This window comes from Saccopteryx bilineata, chromosome 1 (genome assembly GCF_036850765.1).
Source record: "Saccopteryx bilineata isolate mSacBil1 chromosome 1, mSacBil1_pri_phased_curated, whole genome shotgun sequence".
Lineage (NCBI taxonomy): Eukaryota > Metazoa > Chordata > Mammalia > Chiroptera > Emballonuridae > Saccopteryx > Saccopteryx bilineata.
In genome coordinates, this window is record NC_089490.1 from 90,873,388 (window position 1) to 90,899,954 (window position 26,567).

General features: G+C 42.6%; 1 protein-coding gene and 1 pseudogene across 16 annotated transcripts in view; one reads left to right on the top strand and one right to left on the bottom strand.

Moving 5' to 3' along the window:
* The window catches only part of RBFOX2 (RNA binding fox-1 homolog 2), a 326,779-nt gene that overhangs the window by 8,448 nt on the left and 291,764 nt on the right, over positions 1-26,567 (top strand). The gene's annotated exons all lie outside the window — the stretch shown is intronic.
* On the bottom strand, positions 14,284-16,405 carry LOC136319958 (60 kDa heat shock protein, mitochondrial-like; annotated as a pseudogene).

Consider the following 26,567-nt stretch of genomic DNA (forward strand, 5'->3'; position numbering starts at 1 on the left):
GGTCGCTAATGCTCAGGGATGACCTTTTTTTAGAAGCATTTGGAGAATCCAGTTGTGATCACTCATTTGTGTCTTCTCTGAGTGACCCCTTAATGCAAGATGATATGATAAGGGTTCTCTCTCAGTTTTTAAAGGGGAGATATTGTTATTATTACTATTATTACCAACCTTACTATATAGTTACATTTGTTATCCATATATACTTGAAGTTTGGTGTAGTGAAAGAAACACTATTTCAAATTTCTCATATTTGGGTTTGAATTCTGGCTCCTCCACTTACCAACTGGTTGACCTTTGGCAAGATACTTAACATCTGCAGTTCTGTTTACGCATCTGTGAACTGAAGAATTAATACGTACTCTAATGAGCTGCTATAATGAATAACTGAGATTATTTAAAGTGCCTGTCATAGAATTCAGGAGTAAATGTTTATTTCTTGCCTCTCTTTTAACCTGCTGTACAGCAGCCCTCAGTGAGTTCCTGCTTACTGCTCAATCAGCATGGAGTGGTTAACGCACTTCGATTAACTGCCAGAGTTTAGAACTACTAGAGATTAGCAGTGTGTTAAACCAGGAAGCCCAATTTGCTGGTCATCAGGGTGGAGGTGGAAAATGGATCTGATCATGTGGTCTCTTTAGTTAGAGGAAGAGGAGACATTAGCTAAATACTGAAAGGACTACTGCATTATCATAGTACCTGCTTCAGGTGCGTGGACATTTCACAAAACCTGTGGGATCTCAACTGGGAGTGTGGGTAACAGAGGTACACTATCTGTTTTGGTGGTACATGGATAGCACAACTGGTGAGAATGTTTGTGTTTCAAATTTTATAAGGTTTCTTGGTTAAATATGTTGTATCAAATGGATGTTACTTTTTGTTCTCATGTGTTTGTGAGAATTAAGCTAGGATACCTTTTCTTTTGTGGTTTCTTTCCAGTCCCTTTAAATCCACCCTCCAGACTATTAACAGAATCATCCATCTAAAAGATCTTAAAATCATTTGATAGCTTGTCTTTGACTTCAAAATAAAGTCCATTCTCTTGTTTGGCCTTCTGTCCTGACTTCTGCCTGACTTTCTAGCCTCATATCTTTCCACTCACCGCCTACAAGTCCATGTTCAGAGGCTTGTCATTTTCTGAGCACACTGCCACCCTGGCTAATTCATACCTCTTGTTCTGTTCCTTCAACCTTCAATTCTGCCTCACATCTCTCTTATATGTAAGGCTCAGTCTTCGAGAATCAGCTGGGATATTGATTTCTCTTGGACGTATTTTGTGTCTGCTCCCATCCCTCCCACATTCCTCCTGGTTTATAAAACATAGAAATGTCCATAGCTCTGTTTTACGGTTCTTTAGATTAACATTTGCTCAAATGTCTGCCCTTCCACCCTTATCCAGACTGTGAGGTCAGGGAAGCCTTTGGGGTTCATAGGATTTAGCACTGTTCCTGGATCTATGTATGGTTCTTGTTGAATTGAACTTTGTCTTCTTGCTCCTCAGTTGGGGCCTGCAGATGGCTTTACTTGTTTCTCCAGATTTTCCCGCTGTGGGGGGCAGGGGTCTAGTTTAGCTCAAGTAAAGAGACTGGATGTTGTGGGATTTGTGAATGGTACCTGATCTTTTCATTGATTTTGGGTTAAAGGTGAGAGAGGGAGTCTTTTAAAAACAGAAGCTTGGGTGGAATTTAACTGCTGAATGTGCTGGGTGCATGGCAACCTGATGTTTAGTTTCCTGTGCTCAGATATTAATTGCGTACACGTGTGTATCTGTAAAAAGTCCTTTTGTGATGGTGTGGTTAAGGAAAATAGAGGACCCACACAAGGAAGGGGGCAATTAGAGCTAAACTGTTCCAGTTCATTGGAGCAGTCTGTTGATCTACCTTCTACAGTGCTGCTGAGAGATTCAGGAGTATTGCAGTTGGCTATATTACCACCATTTGGGACTAAGCCTATTTGATCAACTATGGACCTTAACCTTTTCTTCTCAATCAGTGACTTTCATAAGCTATTATAGCTTGTTTTTTTAAAAAAATTATTTATTTATTTTTTACAGACACAGAGAGTGAATCAGAGAGAGGGATAGACAGACAGGAACGGAGAGAGATGAGAAGCATCAATCATTAGTTTTTCATTGCGCATTGCAACACCTTAGTTGTTCATTGATTGCTTTCTCATAGGTGCCTTGACCACGGGCCTTCAGCAGACCGAGTAACCCCTTGCTCAAGCCAGCGACCTTGGGCTCAAGCTTGTGGGCTTTTCCTCAAACCAAATGAGCCCGCACTCAAGCTGGCGACCTCGGGGTCTCGAACCCTGGTCCTCTGCATCCCAGTCCGATGCTCCATCCACTGAGCCACCGCCTGCTCAGGCTTATAGCTTGTTTTAATGGATGCAGGAAAAAGTGCCAAACTGAGATACCTCACAAAATACATGTTATTTTTCAGATTACTTATTGGATATGCTTGAAAATGAGGAAGCTTGTTACAGTTCTTTTAAATCTCACCTTTGGAGATAGATACTTAAAAGAATTTAAAAAGGAATCATCTCTCACTGGCCCTTGTTCTCCCCTCTGCCTTCCCTTTCAGCTTCTGATTTGTGCTCCTGTGTATTTCTCACCTGTTTCTAGCCTCAAGACTTCCTTTGCAGGCCCTGGCCTAAAAGGCCAGGGTTCAGTGAATAGAGCATCAGCCCTGCATGCAGATTTCCGGGTATGATCCCCGGTCAGGGCACTCGTGAGAAATGACCATCTGCTTCTTTCCTTCTCAGTCTTTCTTGTCTCCTCTCGAAGTGGCTGAGGATAGCCCAGTTGATTAGAGCAGTGGTCCCCAACCCCTAGGCCACAGCGGTCTGCAAAGAAAGAATAAATAACATGAAACGTTGTCAGAATAACAAATTTAAATACAGCCTGAATAATGAGGACATGCTTGTTCCTCCTTTAACTTAGCCCAATAAATATCATAAGTTCGACAGTTATATTTAAAAATACCACAGTTTTTACGCCGGTCGCATAATTTTATTTTGTGCATTTATCCGTCCCACACTAAAGGCCGGTCTGTGAAAATATTTTCTGACATTAAACCGGTCCGTGGCCCAAAAATGGTTGGGGACCACTGGATTAGACCATTGCCCCAGATGGGGGTTGCTGGGTGGATCCTGGCCAAGGTGCATGTGGGAGTCCATTTATCTTTCTCCTCTCACTTAATAAAAATAATAATTCCTCTTGCTAGTTTAGTTGGGGCCTCTTTAAAGGCAAATGAGTATACAGTACTTTGTAGTGCCTGTGATTTTTTGGATTCTGAATGAATAAAGCAGGTTCTGAGACACAGGGGTGGGGGGACTGGAGGGAAGGAGGGAGGGAGGGAAAGACCCTGAGACTTGCAGTATCACTTCCTTCTGATGTGTCCTGCTCATATGTGGCATCTAGAAATTTCAGCTGAAGATGCAAGGCGCAGGACACATGATAAATACCACTTAAAAAGTAGGTGACAGTTTTGAATTGCCAAATGACAATGGTTGAGTAACTGCTTAAAAACCTATTTTCCCAAGGGTGGGAATGGAGCCTTTGGAGTTTTGACTTCCACATGGGTGTGTTCAACCATAATACTTGGGTCTTTCAGGGACCTAGGTCCCCAGATAATATCCTTGTATGTGGGATTTTTCCCATGTAGAGTCTGGTTCCTTGGTTTCTCCTTTGCCGAGGGAAAGAGATTTTGCATTGCGTATTGGATATTTTGTTCCAGGCATGTGGCTTTTAAGGAGGCATACTGTTTATTTTTCTTTTTGGCCACATTGATTTTGTCGGATCCTAATTGGAATTATCACAAGCAAAGCATGATTTATTGGAAGGGATGTGCGGGGTAGCTGTGGGACTCTCCCCCCTCTGGGGCTTGGGTTTGGAGCAGAAGCCATACTAGCAGAACTAGAGGAAGTGCAGGGGGTACTGTGGGGTTTGAATGTGGGCTCCAACTACTGCTTGGGTTGGAACACTTGGAACAGAGACTCATGGGAAATTCTTCCAACTGCTTTATTTGAGCAGCTTTTTCCTTTGCAAATTGAACCTGTTTGGAGGAGGGGGTGTTAATTGCTGTCAGCCAGATGATTTCCAAAGAGGACCAATATAGATTTTATTTAGGGATTTATTTCAGGAGTTTGTGGCTTGTCCTGAGTCAAGAGGACTTTGGTTCCATTTTCCTGGAAGTTGGTGGGCTTCTATGAGCCTGCTGTATTTATCTTGGAGTGTTAGGAAAGTAGGAAAGCAGCTGCATAGTTAGCCCTTGTTCCATGGAACTTAGTTTCATAGGCTATCCTGTCTGGGATTTTTATACAGACACAGTTACAGCCTTAAGTTTTCTTTTTCTTTTTTCCCCCTTCTGCGGTTCAGTGCTCCACAAAAATTATGAGGGAAGTAGGTAATAATTTCAGGTAGAAAGCAGGAATTTCTACCCAAAATTCCTTGTTTGGCTTCTTGCCCACGTTCTTAACTTTCTCCACCCACCCTTTCCCCCCATTCCTTTGCAAAAAGTATCTGCAAATGAGGCTGCTTATCCTCTAATCAGACTGAATATGTATGTGGCTTTGACAGCTTTCACCTGCTATTTCTTAGTTTCCAGGGGATGGGGTAGTAAGACTGTGTGATTCAAAGCAAGAACTGGCAAAATTAGATGTTTTGTGGAGGCTCCCAGCACTCACAAAGCTTAACTCATTGGTTTGCGCCTCATACAAGCTTCCAGGAACACTGTCACTGTCAGTGGCTGGCACAATGGGTCTGAGGACTTTGTTGGAACTTCAGGAAGTTTCCACAATGGCTGCCTCTCACAGTGGGAACTTTGGCAAAGTTTTCAGGGAGTTGGTGGTAGTCTTGTTTTGAAAGTACGACTGTGGTCTTATGCTGGCCATCTCTGTGAGAGAATCAGAGGCAGATGGAGAATCGAGGAGAATGGTGCTTGCTGTATAGCCATCACTTATGTGGTCTATTACATAAATGTCTGTGTTTGCTATCCTCATGTGCAGATTTTATTGCATGGTATTCAAAGTTTGCCTCATGACTTTTGCTAAGTTGATTAGGCTTTTTCTTTTCTTTTTTTTTTTATTTGGTTAATTTTGACATCATCCTAGAGTTTGAAGTGATGCTGATCATATTTAAAAAGCCTGTGTTGGGCTTTGAGGTTACTATTTCTGTTGGCTACCTCCTCCTCATCCCCAACTGCTGCTCATTATGGAATAAAGACACATCCTTTTTCCCTCTACTTTCTATTATAGGGCTTTAGATGCTTGTTATACTAGAGCAGGGGTCTCAAACTCAACTCAGCATGTGGGCCGCAGAGCAAGATCACAGCCGTTCGGCCGCACTAGGTCTACAAAAGGCAACTGTTACGCAACACTTTTCTCACTGCAGTTGAAAACAAAAAAAAATCAGTACAACAAGCACAATCGTACATGCAGTTTACTCAGTGTCACAAAACGACCAGAAACTGTAGTTCGCATCACAACTGCTGTTAACTAAGCTAATATCTAGCTAGGATGCTAGAGAAATGAAAAATACAAGTAGGCCCCTAGGCTTACTTAATTTTATCCAAAATATTTTGAACTTCGTGGATTAGTCTGCGGGCCGCACAAAATTGTTCGGCGGGCCGCGAGTTTGAGACCCCTGTACTAGAGATATCTTTTTGCAGCAACATTTTTGCTTTGAACTGGCTGTGTTTTACAGTGTTGGAGATCAATTGGTTATTGTTGGCATGTTATGAAGCCTTTCAAAAAGTGCTTACCAGGGACCATAAGTGATTTTTGTCAGCTGTATAAAAATGCTATGATTAACAGATACTCATGTGTCTGTGTGTATGTGCAGTTTCCCTTTATGCTTACTTTATGTTCCTCTCTCGATGAGTAGTTTGGAGTATTACCCTGTAGATTTTGCTTTTTATTCTGGGAAATCTGTTTCAGAAAAGCTTTAAATTTGATTTTCTTGAGCTTAGTGTAGGGATCATTTACCCTTTCTGGATTTTTGCTTCACCGTGTACAGCTAGTGCTTGACTTACAACCACGATTGGTTCCGACAGACCGGTTGTAACACGATTTGGTCATAGTTGAGTAGGCTATATGTACAGTACTGTGAAATGATGTTATAAAAATCTTTAAGTCATGTTTTATCGTAATTTTCTTTCATTATTGTTATATATCATAATTTTCTTTGTTCATTTTATGCCATTTGTATCATCTCTACACCATTTTGTTTCTTATTTTTACATTCGTCAGGTTTAAGTAAAACACTGCATTACCAGTACAACTGGTTTAATATTTGAAAAGACAATTTCCTCCTGGTAGACATCTTGGGAGGGGTTTGATGAAAAATATCCAAGACACAAAACACAAATTGCTGTACCGAGTCTGGGATAACAGTTGAAATGGTGCATGCGGAGATGGTAGTGCTGCCAGAAGCTGGTCCGCACTGTCGTACGCCCAGTTGGGCAACGCTTGCGCTGACAGATGCGGAGCAGTCGTGGCTAGCGATTGTGGTCGTAAAGTCAAATGGTTGTAAGTTGCATAGGTCGTAAATTGATCAATATTTGTATTGTTTTCTGCTGTGTTAGTTTTAAGCAAATAGCAAATACGTTGTTTGGTTTACCAATTTAGAGTTTGAAGAAACTTAAAATTTGACTGGTCCAGCATCCTGATTTAAGAAGGAAATTGTCTAATTAAGGGTATTTCAACATTTTTTAAAAATTTTAATTTGATTTAGAAAATTAAATTTAACAGGGTGACATTGATAATAAGAGTATATAGGTTTTATGCAAACATTTCTATAGCATTTGAATTGTTGATTATGTTGTATACCCATCACCTAAAGTCAAATCATTTTTTGTCACCGTATGGTTGTCCCTCTTTATTCCCTTCCCCTTCCTTTACCCCCTCCCCCAACCCCCTCTCTTTTTGGTAACCACTTCATTTCCAACCTGTTTTACATTGATTACTTTTTGAGAAATAATAGTTATTCTGGGGGGGAAAAAGTCAAATAATTATGGAAATTAAAGGTCAGCAATATTTTCTTAACTATTGCATTTTACTTTTCATAAGTAGATGTTGTGACTCTAAATTCATGAATCGGTATTTAGTGAAGGGTCTCCTTCTCATTCCTGTTCCCCATCTGCCCTCTACCCTATTCACGGAACAAGTACCATTGTTGTTTCTTGTAGCCTTTCTTTTTACACAAACAGTAGGGTACTCACCAAGTTCTGTTGCACTTTGTTTTTTTCATTTCTGTATCAGAAGTTAATTTTTCTTTATTATGTAACTGGTCTGTTAATGTTTTGTGTTCCCTTGTGTTGTGCTTAGAAAAGCTTTGCCCACTCCAAGAGTATAAGAAATAGAATGGGCCCTGGCCGGTTGGCTCAGTGGTAGAGCGTCGGCCTGGCGTGCGGAACTTCCGGGTTCGATTCCCGGCCAGGGCACACAGGAGAGGTGCCCATCTGCTTCTCCACCCCTCTCCTTCCTCTCTGTCTCTCTCTTCCCCTCCTGCAGCCAGGGCTCCATTGGAGCAAAAGGTGGCCCGGGTGCTGGGGATGGCTCCTTGGCCTCTGCCCCAGGCGCTAGAGTGGCTCTGGTCATGACAGAGCGACGCCCCGGATGGGCAGAGCATCGCCCCCTGGTAGGTGTGCCAGGTGGATCCCGGTCAGGCGCATGCGGGAGTCTGTCTGACTGCCTCCCGGTTTCCAGCTTCAGAAAAATACAAAAAAAAAGAAAAAAGAAAAAAAAAGAAATAGAATGGGCTTGCAGACAGACAGACCTGAGAGTTGGAGTCCTAGCTTTACCGATTTGTATCTGTGTGATCTTGGTTAAGTCACTTGATTAAGTAACTAAGCTTCAGGTTCTTACCTTGTAAACATGCTATAGGATTAGTGTAAGAGTGAAAAGAAATTAAGTATGTAGTATGCTTAGTTTAAGGGTCTGACACATAGTAGCTGTTCAACATACGGGTGGGCAAAAGTATTATCCATTGTTCCAATGGATAATAATACAATAATAAATTATAATGCAAGAAGAAAGTCTTGTGTACTCACAATTAAAAATCTACTTTTGGCCCTGGCTGGTTGGCTCCGTGGTAGAGCATTGGCATGGCATGTGGATGTCCTGGGTTTGATTCCCTGGCAGGGCACACAGGCGAGGCGACCATCTACTTCTCCACCCCTCCCCCTTCTCTCTCTCCCTCTCCGTGCTCCCTCTCCATTCTCTCTCCTCCCTCCTCCCTCTTTTTTTCTCTCTTCTCCCTCCTCCCTCTTTTCTTCTCCCTATTCCCTCTTTTCTCCTCCCTCCTCCATCCTCCATCCTCCATCCTCCCTCTCCCTTCCCCCTCCTTCATCCCTCCCTCCTCCACCCTCCCCCTCCTCCTCCCCTTCCCCCCCCTCTCCCCCCCTTTCTGCTCCCGCTCCCGCAGCTATGGTTCTTTTTTTTTTTTTTTTTTTGTGAGAGAGACACAGGGACAATCCAGAAGGGAGAGAGGTAAGAAGCATCAATTCTTCATTGCTGCTCCTTAGTTGTTTATTGATTGCTTTCTCATATGTGCCTTGACTAGGGGGCTACAGCAGAGCGAGTGACACCTTGCTCAAGCCAAGCAACCTTGGGCTTCAAGCAAGCAACCTTTGGGCTCAAGCCAGTGACCATGGGGTTGTGTTTATGATCCCATGCTCAAGCCAGCGACCCCATGCTCAAGCTGGCAAGCCTGTGCTGAAGCCAGATGAGCCCGCGCTCAAGCTGGCAACCTTGGGGTTTCAAATCTGGGTCCTCTGTGTCCCAGTCCGACACTCTGTCCACTGTGCCCCTGCCTGGTCAGGCTCCTGCAGGCAGCCATGGTTCTATGGGTTCGAGTGCATCGGCCCTGGGTGCTGAGGATGGCTTCATGGAGCCTTCGCCTCAAATGCTAAAAGTAGCTCAGTTGTGAGTATAGCCCCAGATGGGCAGAGCATCGGCCCCAGATGGGGTTTGCCAGGTGGATCCCAGTTGGGGTGTATACAGGAGGCTGTCTTTCTTTCTCCCCTCCTCTCACTTGGAAAAAGAAATCTATTTTTGCCTCACCTTATATAATAGCTTTTATTATTACCCAGTCCTATATTTTTGTACCCTAGTGCTTTTTGAGTTCCTTAAAAGCAGGAACAGTCTCTTAATCTTTTTTGTGTGTGTGTGACAGAGAGATAGAGGGACAGATAGGGACAGACAGACAGGAAGGGAGAGAGATGAGAAGCATCAATTCTTTGTTGTGGCATCTTAGTTGTTCATTGATTGCTTTCTCTTATGTGCCTTGACCGGGGGGCTACAGCAGACCAACTGACCCCTTACTCAAGCCAGCAACCTTGGGTTTAAGCTGGTGAGCCTTGCTCAAACCAGATGAACCTGCTCTCAAGCTGGCGACCTTGGGGTTTTGAACCTGGGTCGTCCGCATCCCAGTCTGATGCTCTATGCACTGTGCCACCGCCTGGTCAGGCACAGTCCCTTAATTTTTATATCCTTGGTTCCTCCTTCAGTGTCGGGGATGTATGATAATAAGAACTCAGTAAGTGCTGAAAAAAATAAGTGAACATTAATATCTATTAAAAAATCTCTTAATTTGTATTGCTCTTTCTGTAATCACAATCTTTGGATTTGAAGTATGGTGACTAGAATTGCACATCCTACTCAATTGTTAAATTTATATTATATTTTAGTTTATAGAATGTTTTGACACAGGTATTTATTTATTCCTTATAACAACCCCAAAAGATAAGTGATTTTTCAGATAGAAATTATGTCTTTGTAAGCCCCATGACTAAGAAGTGGCAAAGCTGATACAGTCTACTCAGATCTGTGGCTCTTTATCCAGTGGCCTTTCCCTCTGGGACTCAGCCCTCAGACAGAAGAGTGTGATGCTGAGGGATAGAGTGATTATGTGCTTTCTTGTCTTTGCATACTGTAAATTTAATATTGGAAACATTTTACCCATTAACCTGAAAGCTGATTCATGTGGAACTTGAAGATAACATTGAACCCCAGTTTCTTCAATAATTGATTTGGATCTAGCCAGTATATCAAATTGGGGTTTTGCTAAAATTTATTGTGTACTTGCATGTGCCACACATTGTATTAGTGACTTATCTCACTTTTCTGTAGTTCATATTCAGGGGAATTTAAGTGGAATAATTGTATATATGATGGTTTGTTGGTGTGCGTTTTTTTTTGCCTCAAAGTTATTCCATCTCTGATTTGACCAAATTATATATCAACAGTAGATAAATCAACAGATTGATTATGGTGAGTAGTATAAAATCATAAGAGCTGAAGGCATGTAGAAGTTATCTGGACCAGCTCTGCTTCAGTCAGGTAAAGTATTGATAGATGATGGACTCGTTTTAATGGACAAGTTATCTCAGGCTCAGAGAGAGTATGCGAGAGCAGACAATATGCTCAAGCTTTTGGCTTTAGAGCTAAATAGAATATTTCATTTCTTAGTCTTTTTTACTGTTTTAGTGAAAGTTCTCTGAGAGTTTTGTATATGGAGTTTTTTTTTACTTTTTCTTTTCTTTACATTTATTTTTACATTTATATTCCTATGGTTGTGATTCAGAAATGCAAAAAATTGAAGAGTAAAATATCTCTGCCTTCTGCCAGCTACCTAGTGTTTCCTTGCAGGTGATCACTGTGTTTAATTATCTGGGTATCCTTCCAAAGATAGTACCTGCATAACATTTTCTCCACTCCTTTTATTTAAATTTAAATTTATTTATTTATTTTTTTTAGCTAGAGACAGACGGACAGGAAGGGAGAGAGACAAGAAGCATCAACTCATAGTTGTGGTACTTTAGTTGTTCATTGATTGTTTGTCATATGTGCCTTGTTGGGGGTTGAGGGGCTCCAGCCAAGCCACCAGTACCTTGGGCTCAAGCCAGAGACCTTGGGTTCCCCCCCCTTTTTTTTTTCTTAGTGAGAGGAGGGCAGGCAGAGAGACAGACTACCACATGCGCCCCAACTGGGATCCACCTGGCAAGCCCACTAGGGCAGGGGAGTAGTCAACCTTTTTATACCTACCGCCCACTTTTATGTCTCTGTTAGTAGTAAAATTTTCTAACTGCCCACCAGTTCCACAGTAATGGTGACTTATAAAGTAGGGAAGTAACTTAACTTTATAAAATTTATAAAGCAGAGTTACAGCAAGTTAAAGCATATAATATAATTACTTACCAAGTACTTTATGTTGGATTTCCACTAAGTTTGGCAGAATAAATCTTTAAAAAACATCTTACTTAAATCTCTCTTTTTATTTATACTTTGGTTGCTCCGCTACTGCCCACCATGAAAGCTGGAACGCCCACTAGTGGGCGGTAGGGACCAGGTTAACTACCACTGCATTAGGGGGTAATGCTCTGTCCATCTGGGGCCGTTGCTCTGTTGCTCAGCCACCGAGCCATTTTTTTTTTTTTAGCGCTTGAGGTGGAGGTCACAGAGCCACCATCAGAGTTGCAAGCCAACTTGCTGGAGCCAGGGCTGCAGCAGGGAGGGTAGGGGGTGCTGAGAGAGAAGGGGATGGGGAGGGGTGATGACCTCCGCGTTTCAAACCTGGGTCCTCAGTGTTCCAGGTTGATGCTCTATCCACTGTGCCTCCACCTGGTCAGGCTCTCCACTCCTTTTTAAAATCTCAAGTGATAGTATTACTGTGCATATTTATCTTTGTTTTGCTTTTCTATATATTTGGAGATCACTGTTATATCAGTTGAGATTTTTTTTCTCTATTTGTTAGGTTTATGGAATTGGGATTATTCTGTTTTGGTGTACTCTAATAACTAGATCGAAATGTTTCTGGTAAGGATGACTAGGATTAGTACTGGATCTCACAAAGTTTGAGTCCTTTCTTTCTTTTGTTTTTTATTAGAATCATGGACTCACAATGTGGGAGACCTAATTTGCATCTCCATTCTTTCACATGAATACCTACCTACACATCCCTGACTGGTACTACCTTTTAAAGATGTTTGAGTAAAATAAGGCTTTCTCAGCTCTCCAGCTGCCCTAGTCAGCTGCTTCCTGGTCTTGTCTTTTTGCCTTATTGGGGCCTATTTTGGACCATATACCTTGTATGTCATTGAGTTATTAATGATACTCAGGATCTCCCTGAGTCACTGCGCAAAGAATCAAACTGCAGTGTGATTTTATTCAGTATGACATCTTTTATACCAGACATACCCAAAATGCCCAGGTTTATTCTAATTGAATGTCAGTGCTGTTAAGTGAGCCAGGTTTTGTATTGAATTATGAGAAAGAAAGGTTTAATCCTGATAGGTGTTTGCATCTTGGCAGCCATATTGCTGCTAGTTTCACTTAGCCCCCTGTGTTTGTGGAAAGGCCCAGGATTGAGTGAATGCCTTTTAGCCCTGGGATATGCCCACTCTGCTTTGGAGACTTGATGGGATATTAAATACCTATGGTTCAACAGACAGGGAATATTTTTCTTTTGCTTACTAAACAATAATGGATTCTGATTTAGACATACAATTAACAGATTTCAAGCTTAGTCTTGTCTCTAGCTCTGCTATCCTTTACAGACTTCTGCAATTAAAGATATGAAGTAAAGTTGTGCCTTTCAGAGTTGGCGTTTGCAGTGGACCTTTGTCTTCACAAGAATATTATAGAGGAGGTAGCATTCCAGCTGTTTGGAGAATGACTCCAGTGGGGATGTGTCTTGCACTCTAGATGAATACTGATCTCTATTGTATGGTAATATTAATCTCACCCACCATACAATCTTTATAGTCCCAAGGCCTCACTGGAGTGAATTAGGTCTACTTGATCTCTATGGCCCCAAGCAGTGAATGGAAGCAGGCAGGGCACCAGATGCTATGTTGTTTCCCCTATTGCTTCTTCCTTCACACCCGGTATAAGGTTTCTAGGCATTTGTGCAACTTGATAGCAGAAAGGGCCTGTCTAAGCAGTTGAGAGATGGGTTGGCAGGTGGCTCAAATTACTCCATCTTCCTGATAAGAGCTGCTGATCCAGGCTGCTGGCTGATGGGGGTGGGAGCTGTACTGCCTGTGCCCTGCCCAGCAGGAATGGTGTGTAGGTCTTGGTGGTGTTTCAGGGCTCCAAGAATGTACCCCAGGCAGTTTGAGAGGTCTGGCCAGCATCTCTAGGGAAGCAGCACAATTTGAGAAGCAGATCTTGTCTTAGAGCAGATGGGTCTTAGGAAGTGGTAGCACACAGGAGCTGAAGAAGCACTAACATTGAAAATATGAAGTGCACACCCAAGAAATAGAAACGGTATTCTCTTAAGCTAAAACCTTGTTGAAGAATTTATGAGTCTTGGTAGTGCTAGGCACAATGATGACTAAGACTTGAACTTGCAATGGGGAAGTGGATATGTACACAGATAATTTTAATACAGTGTGGTAATTGCTCTGATAGAGGTGTCCACAGAGTATATGTCAAAGCTTAATGTTTTGGTAACATATGTTTTGTGTGCAGCTTTATCACACTGTACTAAGATATTGGGCTAAGAGGACTCATTCTGGTATCAGACTGCTTAGATTCAAATTCTGTCTCTATACCTATGTAACTCTGTCCTTTGGGCAAGTTATCGCCTCTGTGCTTCACTTTTTTTTTTTAATTTGAAACATTTTTATTACACAAAGGTCACATAATTGGATATTTCTCTACTTTGTACACAATTATTCTTACTCTCCACAGAAAGGCTGCTTCTTAACTTCTCATTGGGTGATGGCAAGCACTAAAATCCTGATTTTAACAGAACAGTAAAAATACCTCAGTGATTTAAGTTGAAAGCAGTACATTGGTACATGGCTCTTGCACTTAGTTATCAGGAATGTACAAATGTATTTTTATTCAAAAATACAAAATAAGGCCCTGGCCGGTTGGCTCAGCGGTAGAGCGTCGGCCTAGCGTGCGGAGGACCCGGGTTCGATTCCGGCCAGGGCACACAGGAGAAGCGCCCATTTGCTTCTCCATCCCTCCGCCGCGCTTTCCCTCTCTGTCTCTCTCTTCCCCTCCCGCAGCCGAGGCTCCGTTGGAGCAAAGATGGCCCAGGCGCTGGGGATGGCTCTGTGGCCTCTGCCCCAGGCGCTAGAGTGGCTCTGGTCGCAACATGGCGACGCCCAGGATGGGCAGAGCATCGCCCCCTGGTGGGCAGAGCGTTGCCCCTGGTGGGCGTGCCGGGTGGATCCCGGTCGGGCGCATGCGGGAGTCTGTCTGACTGTCTCTCCCTGTTTCCAGCTTCAGAAAAATGAAAAAAAAAAAATACAAAATAAATTATCTGTAGGCATGGACAATGATAGCAGTAAACCATTGTATGTTGTCAACGGAAACCAGCAACTGGTGGTTATTAGTGATTTTCTTACATCAGCCAGCCTTTTCTTCAGTCATTTCCTTTACTGACTTCTCTGAAGTTATAGGTGAGGAGCACTGCCTCGAGCTTCATCTCACAGTTCTCATTACTAATGATAAAGCACTATTCTGGGGTTAGAACATGCTGCCTCCCATGCCACCTCCCATTCTACCCATCCCTCCCATTGCAGGCTCTTTCTCCTCCTTAGGGATTTCTGTGACTACACATTCTGCTGTTGTTAACAGCGAGGCCACTCGAGCAGCATCCAATAAAGCAGTTCTTACAACCTTAGTTGGATCAATGATTCCTTTTTCTACCAGATTCACAAAATCTCCAAGCATAGCATCATAGCCAACTTCTGAGGAACCCTGCATAATTTTCTCGACTATCAACGATCCCTCAACACCTGCATTCTTAGCAATAGTCATTGCAGGAATTTTGAGTGCTTTTTAAAATAATTTCTATACCAATTTTTTGATCTTCATTAGTTGGAGTTAATGAATCCAAGGCTGGAATGCACCAAAGCAGGACACAACCCCCTCCCAGAACAATGCCTTCCTCAACAGCAGCTGTTGTAGCACTGAGGGCATCTGTTATTGTCTTTCTTTTCATTGACTTCAACATCGCTTGTCCCACCAACCTTCAGCACAGCTACTCCATCTGAGAGTTTTGCCAGACGCTCATTTAGTTTTTCCTTTTCATATTCACTAGTTGTGATATCTAACTGCTCGATGATTTCTTGAATACGTTTTTCAATTTGAGCCTTGTCATCTTTTCCTTTCAGGAGCATGGCATCATCTTTGGTCACACTGACCTCTCCAACTTTTCCTAAGTCATGAGGCTGAACATCTTCAAGATTTAGAGTTAATCCTTCTTATCCAAACATTGCACCACCAGTAGCAATAGCCATTCTTTAAGCTGGTTCTTTCTATTGTCACCAAAACCTGGAGCTTTGACTGCTACAACTTGAAGACCAACTTTTAGCCTATTCAAAACAAGTGTACTTAGAACTTCTCCATCAACATCTTCAGCAATTATGACCAAGGGCTTACAGTGAGCATTGGCAATTTCAAGAGCAGGTACAATGGACTGAACAATGGAGTGTTCTTTTCACGCAACAGAACATAGGCATCTTGGAATTCACATTTTTGACCTTTTGCAGTATTAATAAAGTATAGAGAAATATAACCTTGATCAAACTTCATGCCCTCAATAATTTCTAATTCATCATTCATTGTGTTTCCATCCTTTACTGTAATGACGTTCTTCTTCCAACCTTTTTCATTGCATCAGAAATGATGTTGCCAATTTCTTTGTCTCCATTTTCAGAAATTGTAGCAACCTGAGCTGTTTCTTCAGGGGTTGTCACAGGTTTAATATATATTTTTTATTTATTCATTTTAGAGAGGAGAGAGAGAGAGAGAGAGAGAGAGAGAGAGAAGGGGGGAGGAGCAGGAAGCATCAACTCCCATATGTGCCTTGACCAGGCAAGCCCAGGGCTTTGAACCAGCGACTTCAGCATTTCCAGGTCGACGCTTTATTCACTGTACCACCACAGATCAGGCAAGGTTGTCACAGGTTTAGACTGCTTCTTAAGTTCAGATATTACAGCATCAACAGCCAGCATCACACCTCTTCTGATTTCCACTAGATTAGCACATTTACTGATCTTTTCAAAGCCCTCCTTAGCAATAGAGTGTGCCAGTACAGTGGCAGTGGTGGACCATCCCCAGCCTCTTCGTTTGTATTATTGGCAACATCTTGCACAAGTTTAGCGCCAATATTTTTATATTTATCTTTTAAGTCAATGGACTTTGCAATGGTCACACCATCTTTTGTTACTTTGGGACTTTCCCAGCTCTGTTCAATAATCACTGTTCTTCCCTTTGGCCTCATAGTAACGACCACAGCATCAGCTAAAAGATCTATACCTTGAAGCATTAAGGCTTGGGCATCTGCACCAAATTTTACATTTTTGGCATAAGCCCGAGTGAGGTGAGGAGCCAGTGCCCTGGACACTGGCCTAATCTGGCGAAGGATTCTCTGTAATCGAAGCATTTCCACGCCCAGCCAGGCCAGCAGCATAGCCCTCCGGCAGGCTTAGGCCAGTTCCCGGGCTGCCTAAAATGGCTATAATAATAGTTTCTACCTCACAAGATTGTTGTATTAAATGTGTTAATATAATGTGCCTGGTCCATGATAAACACTGTGTAATTGTTATCTGTTGTTATGGCACCACGTATGGCACCAGAGACCATGGAAAACACATGTTGACCAAGGGCTGTGCAGAGTTCAGCATTTATTGTATTCATAGAGAGATTTTTAGTGTTAATCATGCCATGCACTATACAGAAGCAAATCAACAAAATGTTAACCAACTATGTGATTGTGTACAATACATCAGTGGTCCCCAACCTTTTTTGGGCCACGGACCAGTTTAATATCAGAAAATATTTTCAGGGACTGGCCTTTAGGGTGGAACGGATAAATGTATCACGTGACCGAGACAAGTGTCAAGAGTGAGTCTTAGACGGATGTAACAGGGAATCTGGTCATTTTTTAAAAATAAAACATTGTTCAGACTTAAATATAAACAAAATGGAAATAATATAAGTTATTTATTCTTTCTCTGTGGACTGGTACCAAATGGCCCACAGACCGTTACCGGTCTGCGGCCTGGGTTGGGGACCACTGCAATACATGATGAGACATGACGAGAGTCAATTTTTTGGGGAAGCTGTGTGAAAAGAATACTGATGAGAGAAACTAGTATCCCATGACAGTTTCAGAGAAAGAATCTTGCTGCTCCTTTGGGTGCTGCATTGGAGGCGCTTGAGTGTGTCTTGACATTTTGAAGAAAGGCTATATGCCTTACTGTAAGGTAAGGCAGTACCTACCTGTTTCAGACAGGAGTGAATCTTTCCTGATTTTTTAAAACCTCTGACAGTGGTCAGCAAACTCATTAGTCAGCAGAGCCAAATATCAACAGTACAACGATTGAAATTTCTTTTGAGAACCAAATTTTTTAAACTTAAACTATATAGGTAGGTACATACCTTATCAAGGTAGCGCCTACATGTGGTATTTTGTGGAAGAGCCACACTCAAGGGGCCAAAGAGCCGCCTGTGGCTTGCAAGCTGCAGTTTGCCAACCAGGGCTCTAGGAGAAACCACTTTAGATCAGAATCAATCCATCCATCCAATCCACTCTTTCTTCAGTTCCTCTCTCTAAAACGGAAGAGAGCTAATATTTAAATCAGTTTTATTGTTCTTTATATAAACTGAAAGTAAACTTCTCATATTATGCAAAAGTCCTTACCTAATTTTGGTTGGTCATTTATTCTTTCAACAACATTTGAATGCTTAGGTCATGTTGAACCCCAGGGTTACAGAGTTAAAGGAGTGTTTTTATGGAACCTGTGAGAATTTTTGGGTTGGTTTCCGGAACAACAATACGTTAGAATAAAAATGTGATCACGCACTGTTAGAGAAGTAGGTTCTCATATTGCCAGTGGGATAAAAAGTTCCGAAACTGCCAGAAAGAGAGAGCTACTTAGCAGTATCTGTTAAGATGTAACATGCATACATTCTTTGACTCACTGGTTCCATCTCTAGGAATTTATCCTACAGATACTCTTCGTCTATGTGTAATGTGATATACATTAAAACATTATTTGCCTGACCAGGCAGTTGTGCAGTGGATAGAGCTTTGGACTGGGACACAAAGGACCCAGGTTCGAAACCCCGAGGTCACCGGCTTGAGCTTGGGTTCATCCAGCTAGAGCGCAGGGTCGCTGGCTTGAGCATGGGATCATAGACATGACCCCATGGTCTCTGGCTTGAGCCCAAAGATCACTGGCTTGAAGCCCAAGGTCGCTGGCTTGAGCAAGGGGTCACTCGCTCTGCTGTAGGTACCCCCTCCCTCGTCAGGCACATATGAGAACACAATCAATGAACAACAGAAAAAAAAATGAACAACAAAGGTGCTGCAACCAAGAATTGATGCTTCTCATCTCCCTTCCTGTCTGTCTCTTCCTATTTGTCCCTCTCTCTGATTCTTTCTGTCTCTGTAAAAGAAACCAAAAAACATTATTTGAAATAATAAAATATTGAAAAACCAAAATGCTCTTTGATAGGAAACCTGTGAACTAAAGTTACATTCATACAATGGAATACTCTGCAGCCATTAAAAAGAGTTAGCTTTATATGAATGGACACAGAAGATTTTAAAATACATCAAGTGAAAAAGTCAAGATGCAGAATAGTGTATAGTTTGCTACTGTTTGTGTAATGAAAGAAAGTATATATTAACATGCACCTAGACTCATCAGGAAACGCAAAACTCTAACAGTGGTTGCCTCTGGGTAGAGGTACTGAGTGACAGGAATAGGGGGATAGGGGAAGACTTAATTTTCTGACTTTTTTTTTTTTTTTTTTCATTTTTCTGAAGCTGGAAACAGGGAGAGACAGTCAGACAGACTCCCGCATGCGCCCGATCGGGATCCACCTGGCACGCTCACCAGGGGCGACGCTCTGCCCACCAGGGGGCGATGCTCTGCCCCTCCGAGGTGTCGCCATGTTGCGACCAGAGCCACTCCAGCGCCTGGGGCAGAGGCCAAGGAGCCATCCCCAGTGCCCGGGCCATCTTTGCTCCAATGGAGCCTTGGCTGCGGGAGGGGAAGAGAGAGACAGAGAGGAAGGCGCGGCGGAGGGGTGGAGAAGCAAATGGGCGCTTCTCCTGTGTGCCCTGGCCGGGAATCGAACCTGGGTCCTCCGCACGCTAGGCCGACGCTCTACTGCTGAGCCAACCGGCCAGGGCTTCTGACACTTTTTTTTTATTTTTTTTTATTGATTTTTAGAGAGAGGGGAGAGAGAGAGAAGGGGGAGGAGCAGGAAGCATCAACTCCCATATGTGCCTTGACCAGGCAAGCCCAGGGTTTCGAACCGGCAACCTCAGTGTTCCAGGTCGACGCTTTATCCCACTGCGCCACCACAGGTCAGGCCCCTGACACTTTTTTAAAATTTTTATTTATTCATTTTAGAGAGGAGAGAGAGAGAGAGGGGAGAAGAGACAGGGGGGAGGAGTTGGAAGCATCAACTCCCATATGTACCTTGACCAGGCAAGCCCAGGGTTTTGAACCGGCGACCTCAGCATTTCCAGGTCGATGCTTTATCCATTGCGCCACCACAGGTCAGGCGGAAGACTTAATTTTCATGGTATACCTTTTGTGCTTTTTGAGTTTTAAATTATATATATGTGTTATTTTAAAAATAATGTACTAGATCCTGGCTCAGGGGTCCCCAAACTTTTTACACAGGGGGCCAGTTCACTGTCCCTCAGACCGTTGGAGGGCCGCCACATACAGTGCTCCTCTCACTGATCACCAATGAAAGAGGTGCCACTTCCGGAAGTGCGGCAGGGAAGGGGCAGATAAAGGGCCTCAGGGGGCCGCAGTTTGGGGACACCTGCCCTGGCTGTATAGTTTTGTTGGTTAGAGTGTCATCCCAAAGCAGAGATTGCCAGTTTGATCTCTGGTCAGGGCACGTACAGGAACAGATTGATGTTCCCCTTTTTCCCTCTCTCCCCCCTCCTCCCTCTCTCTCCTCCCCCTTTCTTCCTCTCTCTAAAATTAATAAATAGCCTGACCTGTGGTGGCGCAGTGGATAAAGCGTCGACCTGGAAATGCTGAGGTCGCCGGTTCGAAACCCTGGGCTTGCCTGGTCAAGGCACATATGGGAGTTGATGCTTCCTGCTCCTCCCCCTTCTCTCTCTCCTCTCTCTCCCTCTCTGTCTCTCTCTCTTTCCTCTCTAAAAATGAATAAATAAAATAAAAAAGGAAAATAAAATAAAAGAAATACTTGGCTCTTTAAAAAAAAATAAAGTTAATAAATAAAAAACATTTAAATAATTTATTAACATTACATAGGAATTAATACATGCACTCTTGTACTTATGTTATGATCTTTGAACTTGTGAATTTTCAGAGACGAATGAATAAAGGTATGCACTGGAGCAAAAATGCCAATTCTGCATACTACAAAGGAAAAATGGTGCTAGTGGTGGCATAGGTTATTTTATCTATCTCATTGTTTACTGGTGTATAGGGTGTTTTCAGTGCTTATATTTGTTACTAACTTCTCTTATTATTTATTATTAACTGTCTTATCCAGTAAGGAGAAAACCCGCTGATTATAATGAGAATGCTGATACGAAGGGGTGGATAAATGTAGAGATGATAAAATGGAAGCAGTGTTGAATGTGTGTACGAGATGAATGATTCAGCAGCATGGACAATTATAAAGGGTCAAGTGCAAAATGATAAAGTGAGTTGAGAAGAAACAAAACAAGTCAAAACCACAAACATAAGCCTCTGCAGCTTTCTTCAGAAATGTTCCCTCACTAGGTATGCATCATGAGTTATTTGGGTTTTTTCACATTGGAATTTTATGAACTAATAGACTTAGCTGCTGTCTTTCATTCCAGACCTAACCTGATGGTAAACAGAGGAGCTTCTGATCCTGAGAGAAGTGAGGACAGTGTTTCTGTGGGAGCATAATAACAGAATGATTCTTACCCAGCCGGGTGGGGATGGGCACAGGGAGAACGTTCTGCAGGAGCTGTTGCTGAATATTGAGTGAGTAGGAGGAAGGCAGGCAGAGGAGAATGAGGGGCAGGCCATTCCAGGGGAAGAAACAGCCTGTAAAAGGAGAAGGTGTGAGAGGAGCTGCAGGTGGGTCAGTAGGCTTGGAATGGAGAGCATGAGGGCAGGAGATTTTCTCAGTGTCTTTGGTAGTTTGTTCATTTACAGACTGCCACCCCCTTGCGCAGGGGTCCCCAAACTTTTTACACAGGGGGCTGGTTCACTGTCCCTCAGACCGTTGGAGAGCCGGACTATAAAAAAAACTATGAACAAATCCCTATGCACACTGCACATATCTTATTTTAAAGTTAAAAAAAAAAAACCAGGAAAAATACAATATTTAAAATAAAGAACAAGTAAATTTAAATCAACAAGGTGACCAGTATTTCAATGGGAACTATGGGCCTGCTTTTGGCTAATGAGATGGTCAATATCCGATTTGTCACTGCTAGCCGTAACAAGTGATATGTGCTCCTCTCACTGACCACCAATGAAAGAGGTGCCCCTTCCGGAAGTGCAGCGGGGGCCAGATAAATGGTCTCAGGGGGCCGCATGTGGCCCGCGGGCTGTAGTTTGGGGACCCCTGCCCTTGCGGATGATGGGGTTTGGGTTATTCTACCTCTCAAGGAGCACAGCCTCAGTGGTGCGTGGGATAGTAACACTGTCTTTTTTCATGAGAGAGAGAGAGAAGAAAGAAAACCTGTATTTGATTATGTTGTATATATGTGGTTGTGTAGCCTTCTAGCAGAATTACATTTTTTTTTTCAGCTGTCTTTCCCCCCCATTTAGCATCACCGTTTGAGTGCCGCATGGAAATAACTTGAACCTTATGTTCCATTTCATTATATTTAAATTTATGTGAAGCCGCCCTTTATACCGTGCAGGCATTACATGTTGCTCTTCATAGCAGGAATGCTCTCACAACAATGCTTTGTCCATCAGAGGCTTTCAAAAAATTTTATGAACATTTTTAAGTGCTTAATCTCCACTGTATACCAGGGTAGGTGGCAGGTAGGCAAGTAATATTTCTTCACATATCTTACATATTAGCACATATTGGTTGCTCATGCCTCTTATGGAGAAAGTTTCTCCTTTGAAACTGAAATGTTCTATACTTTGAATCTACAGATAAATTATTCTCGAAAGCTTGAACCAAACCTGGTCAGATGCTTCTGAGTTACAAAAGAGGTACTGAAATAAATTTTTTCAGCTAAAAATAATTTTGCTTACAAGTTACCAAAAATGGCTGATTACAAATGCTTTTAAGATACTTGTCTAAGCTTCCATAAGCTCAAGGTCAAGAAAAAGAAGTTAAGAACACTTCTTGAGAAACGATTGGCTTTATTTTGCCAAAGTTCTCGCCAGACTTCTATTACATAATTACCTCATGAGACACAAGCTGATGGAAATGTGCCTTAGATTCAGTAGGGCCCAGAGATTCTTTAAGTAGAACATATATAGATGCTGCCTGTTTTTTCTGACAGAAAACTTTGATCTGTGGAAGGCATTAGAGCAGTGGTCCCCAAACCCTGGGCCGCGGACCGGTACCGGTCTGTGGGCCATTTGGTACCAGTCCACAGAGAAAGAATAAATAACTTACATTATTTCCGTTTTATTTATATTTAAGTCTGAATGATTTTTTTTTTTTTTTTTTGAGGCTTCTTTTTTTTAAGACTTTATTTATTCATTTTAGAGAGGAGAGAAGGAGGAGAGAGAGAGAGAGAGAGAGAGAAGAGGGGAGGAGCAGGAAGCATCAACTCCCATATGTGCCTTGACCAGGCAAGCCCAGGGTTTTGAACCGGCGACCTCAGCATTCCAGGTCGACGCTTTATCCACTGTGCCACCACAGGTCAGGCTGAACGATGTTTTTTTTTAAAATTTATTTTTATTTTTTACAGAGACAGAGAGAGTCTGAGAGAGGGATAGATAGGGACAGACAGACAGAAATGGAAAGAGATGAGAAGCATCAATCATCAGTTTTTCGTTGCGACACCTTCATTGTTCATTGATTACTTTCTCTCATATGTGCCCTGACTGTGGGGCTACAGCAGACCGAGTAACCCCTTGCTCAAGCCCGAGACGTTGGGTCCAAGCTGGTGAGCTTTGCTCAAATGAGATGAGCCCGCGCTCAAGCTGGCAACCTCGGGGTCTCGAACCTGAGTCCTTCTGCATCCCAGTCTGACGCTCTATCCACTGCACCACAGCCTGGGCCAATGTTTTATTTTTTAAAAATGACCGGATTCCCTCTGTTACATCCGTCTAAGACTCACTCTTGATGCTTGTCTCAGTCACGTGATACATTTATCCGTCCCACCCTAAAGGCCAGTCCATGAAAATATTTTCTGACATTAAACCGGTCCATGGCCCAAAAAAGGTTGGGGGCCACTGCATTAGAGCACAATTGCCTATGCTAATTAATTACTTAAAGCCCTCCTCTCCTGTTGCAGAGCAGTTTTTACTCTTAGGGAATATTTGTCAGTCTTGATAGAGAGTTACATGACCAGTGCTTAGCATGTGGAAGGGCCATTGATCCTCTCATCCTATTAAGGCACCTGTCTTCATTTCATTGAATTGGGGTTTTAAGAATCATTCATGGTTTTGGGAAGCACTTTTTATTTGTGGAATGGTCAGTTATCATTGGAGTTTATATTTTATATGTCATTCTAAAACCTGTGCTCAGTGATTACCCAAGAGGGTCCTTTTGCAGCAGCAGGATGTGCCATTGTTTGGTGGTGGCAACCTTGAGAAACTGGAGAGGCGTGTTGACTTTCCTTAAGGTTGCTTAGTATTGTAGGATAACATTTTGGATTAGAACAAAATTTAGAGCTTTTTTTTTCCTCATAAAAATCACTCTTTAAAATACAGCCAATATAAAGCCTTTATGTTTTTCTTTCATAAATATAAAACATATTTATTGAGCACCTAATGTGTTTGAGGTAATGAGAAGGGAAGTTGATGGAGTTTATCTGAGAGAACCTCATGAGGACCTTCATTTTTCTTCAATTAGGGAAAGAATGTATGTAATAGCCTGTAGGCAGGGTGGTGGTAGCACTTTGAGGAGAGTAGAGAAGTTTAGAAGTAAGGACTGTTCCAGTGTAATAAAGATTCATCAGAAAGTAAAAAAAGATTACTAAATCTTGTTAAGTGCCAGCTTGGATAGAGTAGGCCTGGTGGTTTCCTGACTTTGAAATATGGTACTTAGAAGCCCACGAGTTTGGCCAAGTGCACAGTACACTGGGCTGAGCATTGGTAAACTGGGACAAACAGGTTCAGGTGGAATAAGGGGGAGGAAGAAGACAGAGGACAGGCTATATGAGTTTGAGATTTTGATGTTCAGAAGAGTTTGGGTAGTAATGATTCCTGAGGTGTAGCTATTTAATGGATGATTGTGATAGAGGTAAAGCCTCCTGGAAATCAGTAGGTTTAAGAGATTGGAGGCTTTGGAAGGGTTGTCAGCTGGAGTATTGAAATAATTGAGGACTAAGTACTGAAATCATTGGATAGGTAGAGGGAAAGTCATGGTTGAGGAAGTGGAGAGGATGATATATAAGTAACTCAATGATTCTCAACTGAGGGAGGTTTTGCCCCCAAGGGGCAGTTGACAATGTTTGGAGACATTTTTGATTATCATGACTATAGAGGTGCTGTTGGCATCAAGGAGGGAGAGGCCAGGAATACTGCTTCAAAACCCTAAATGCATAGGGAAGCCCCTTACAATGAGAAATTCTCCAGCCCAAAATGTCAGTAGTGCTGTGGATGAGAAACCCTGCATTCACTTTCATTTCTTCCTCTGCATTAACTTTAAAGGAACAGGTGTTGAGTAAAGGCGGCAGAATAATAGTTTTTCTCCCTTCCATTCACCTCTTTAGAACTCTGCACATCCATTTAGTCTTCATTTAGTGACCATTTATGGAGCTCAATTGATGTGCCAGGCACCATGCAAAGAGGCATTAGGACTATAAAGATTAGTTAGCCATTATCTTGAAGTTTATGTTTAAATTATGTTAATAATAAATTATGTGCAAATATATTCTTTTTTTTTATTTTTTATTTTTATTTTATTTTATTTTATTTATTAATTTTAGAGAGGAGAGAGAGAGACAGAGAGAGAGAGAAGGGGGGAGGAGCAGGAAGCATCAACTCCATATGTGCCTTGACCAGGCAAGCCCAGGGCTTCGAACCGGCAACCTCAGCATTTCCAGGTCGATGCTCCATCCACTGCACCACCACAGGTCAGGCAGCAAATATATTCTTATAAGTACATAAAGCCGGCGGCCACTTCCAACCTGTGCTCCTTCCCTAAAGGTTCCCCAGGGCCCTCAGTTTAGTGTTTGTATAGGAATTGCGAAAGGCTCGCCCCGAAGCTGGTTTCTTTCCCTTCTGTATGCTGTAAGAGGGTTAATTTTGAAAATTTGTCCTAAAGTTCCTAGTTTTATAATACGGGGACCAGGTTTGGTTTCTCTTTTTAACTTACTATAATACATATTATACAGTTGTCACACAATAAATGAATAATGAATGAAATGAATTGATAGGAAAGCAGCAATGGCAGTAAGAGGATGCCAGCTCCAACTGGTGGCCTCTCCAGGCTTTGGAAGGTTTTTATGTGTGTTTAAGAAACGAGTTGGCCCTGGCCGGTTGGCTCAGCGGTAGAGCGTCGGCCTGGTGTGTGGGGGACCCGGGTTCGATTCCCGGCCAGGGCACATAGGAGAGGCGCCCATTTGCTTCACCCCCCCCCTCCTCTCTGTCTCTCTCTTCCCCTCCCGCAGCCAAGGCTCCATTGGAGCAAAGATGGCCCGGGCGCTGGAGTGGCTCTGGTTGCGGCAGAGCGACGCCCCGGAGGGGCAGAGCATTGCCCCCTGGTGGGCAGAGCTTGCCCCTGGTGAGCGTGCCGGGTGGATCCCGGTCGGGCGCATGCGGGAGTCTGTCTGACTGTCTCTCCCCGTTTCCAGCTTCAGAAAAATACAAAAAAAAAAAAAGAAAGAGAGAAACGAGTTAATGTTAGGATGTATAAGTATTAAAAGAGTGAAGAAAAGTTCAAAGATGTAGAAAGGAACCCCAGGGGTCCAGTTGGTGATCTGGTCTACAGATGAAGGAGGAGCTGAGAAGGAACAGAGATCTTCATTATACAGGGTTCAAGAATTCAAGGAGAGCTAGCAGATGATGAGTCCTGAGGGCCAGTACAGGTTAGCAGTAGGGAAGAACTTACTGTTTTAGAACTCTTTTGATGGCTGCATCTGGCTCGCAGACAAATCTTTAATAAAAGAAATAATGTTAAAAATATAAACATTCTCATGTATTACAATCCATTCATTTCCTACCGTTCATGTTCATGGTTGCGGGTGGCTGGAGCCAATCACAGCTGTCCTCCGGGATAACACCAAATTTTTATTAGATAATGTATAATGTACACAGGTTGTTGTATGGCTCTCATGGAATTACATTTTATTTTTATTTTTTTAATTTTAATTTAATTTTATTTTTTTGTATTTTTCTGAAGCTGGAAACGAGGAGAGACAGTCAGACAGACTCCCGCATGCGCCCAACCAGGATCCACCCAGCACGCCCACCAGGGGGCGA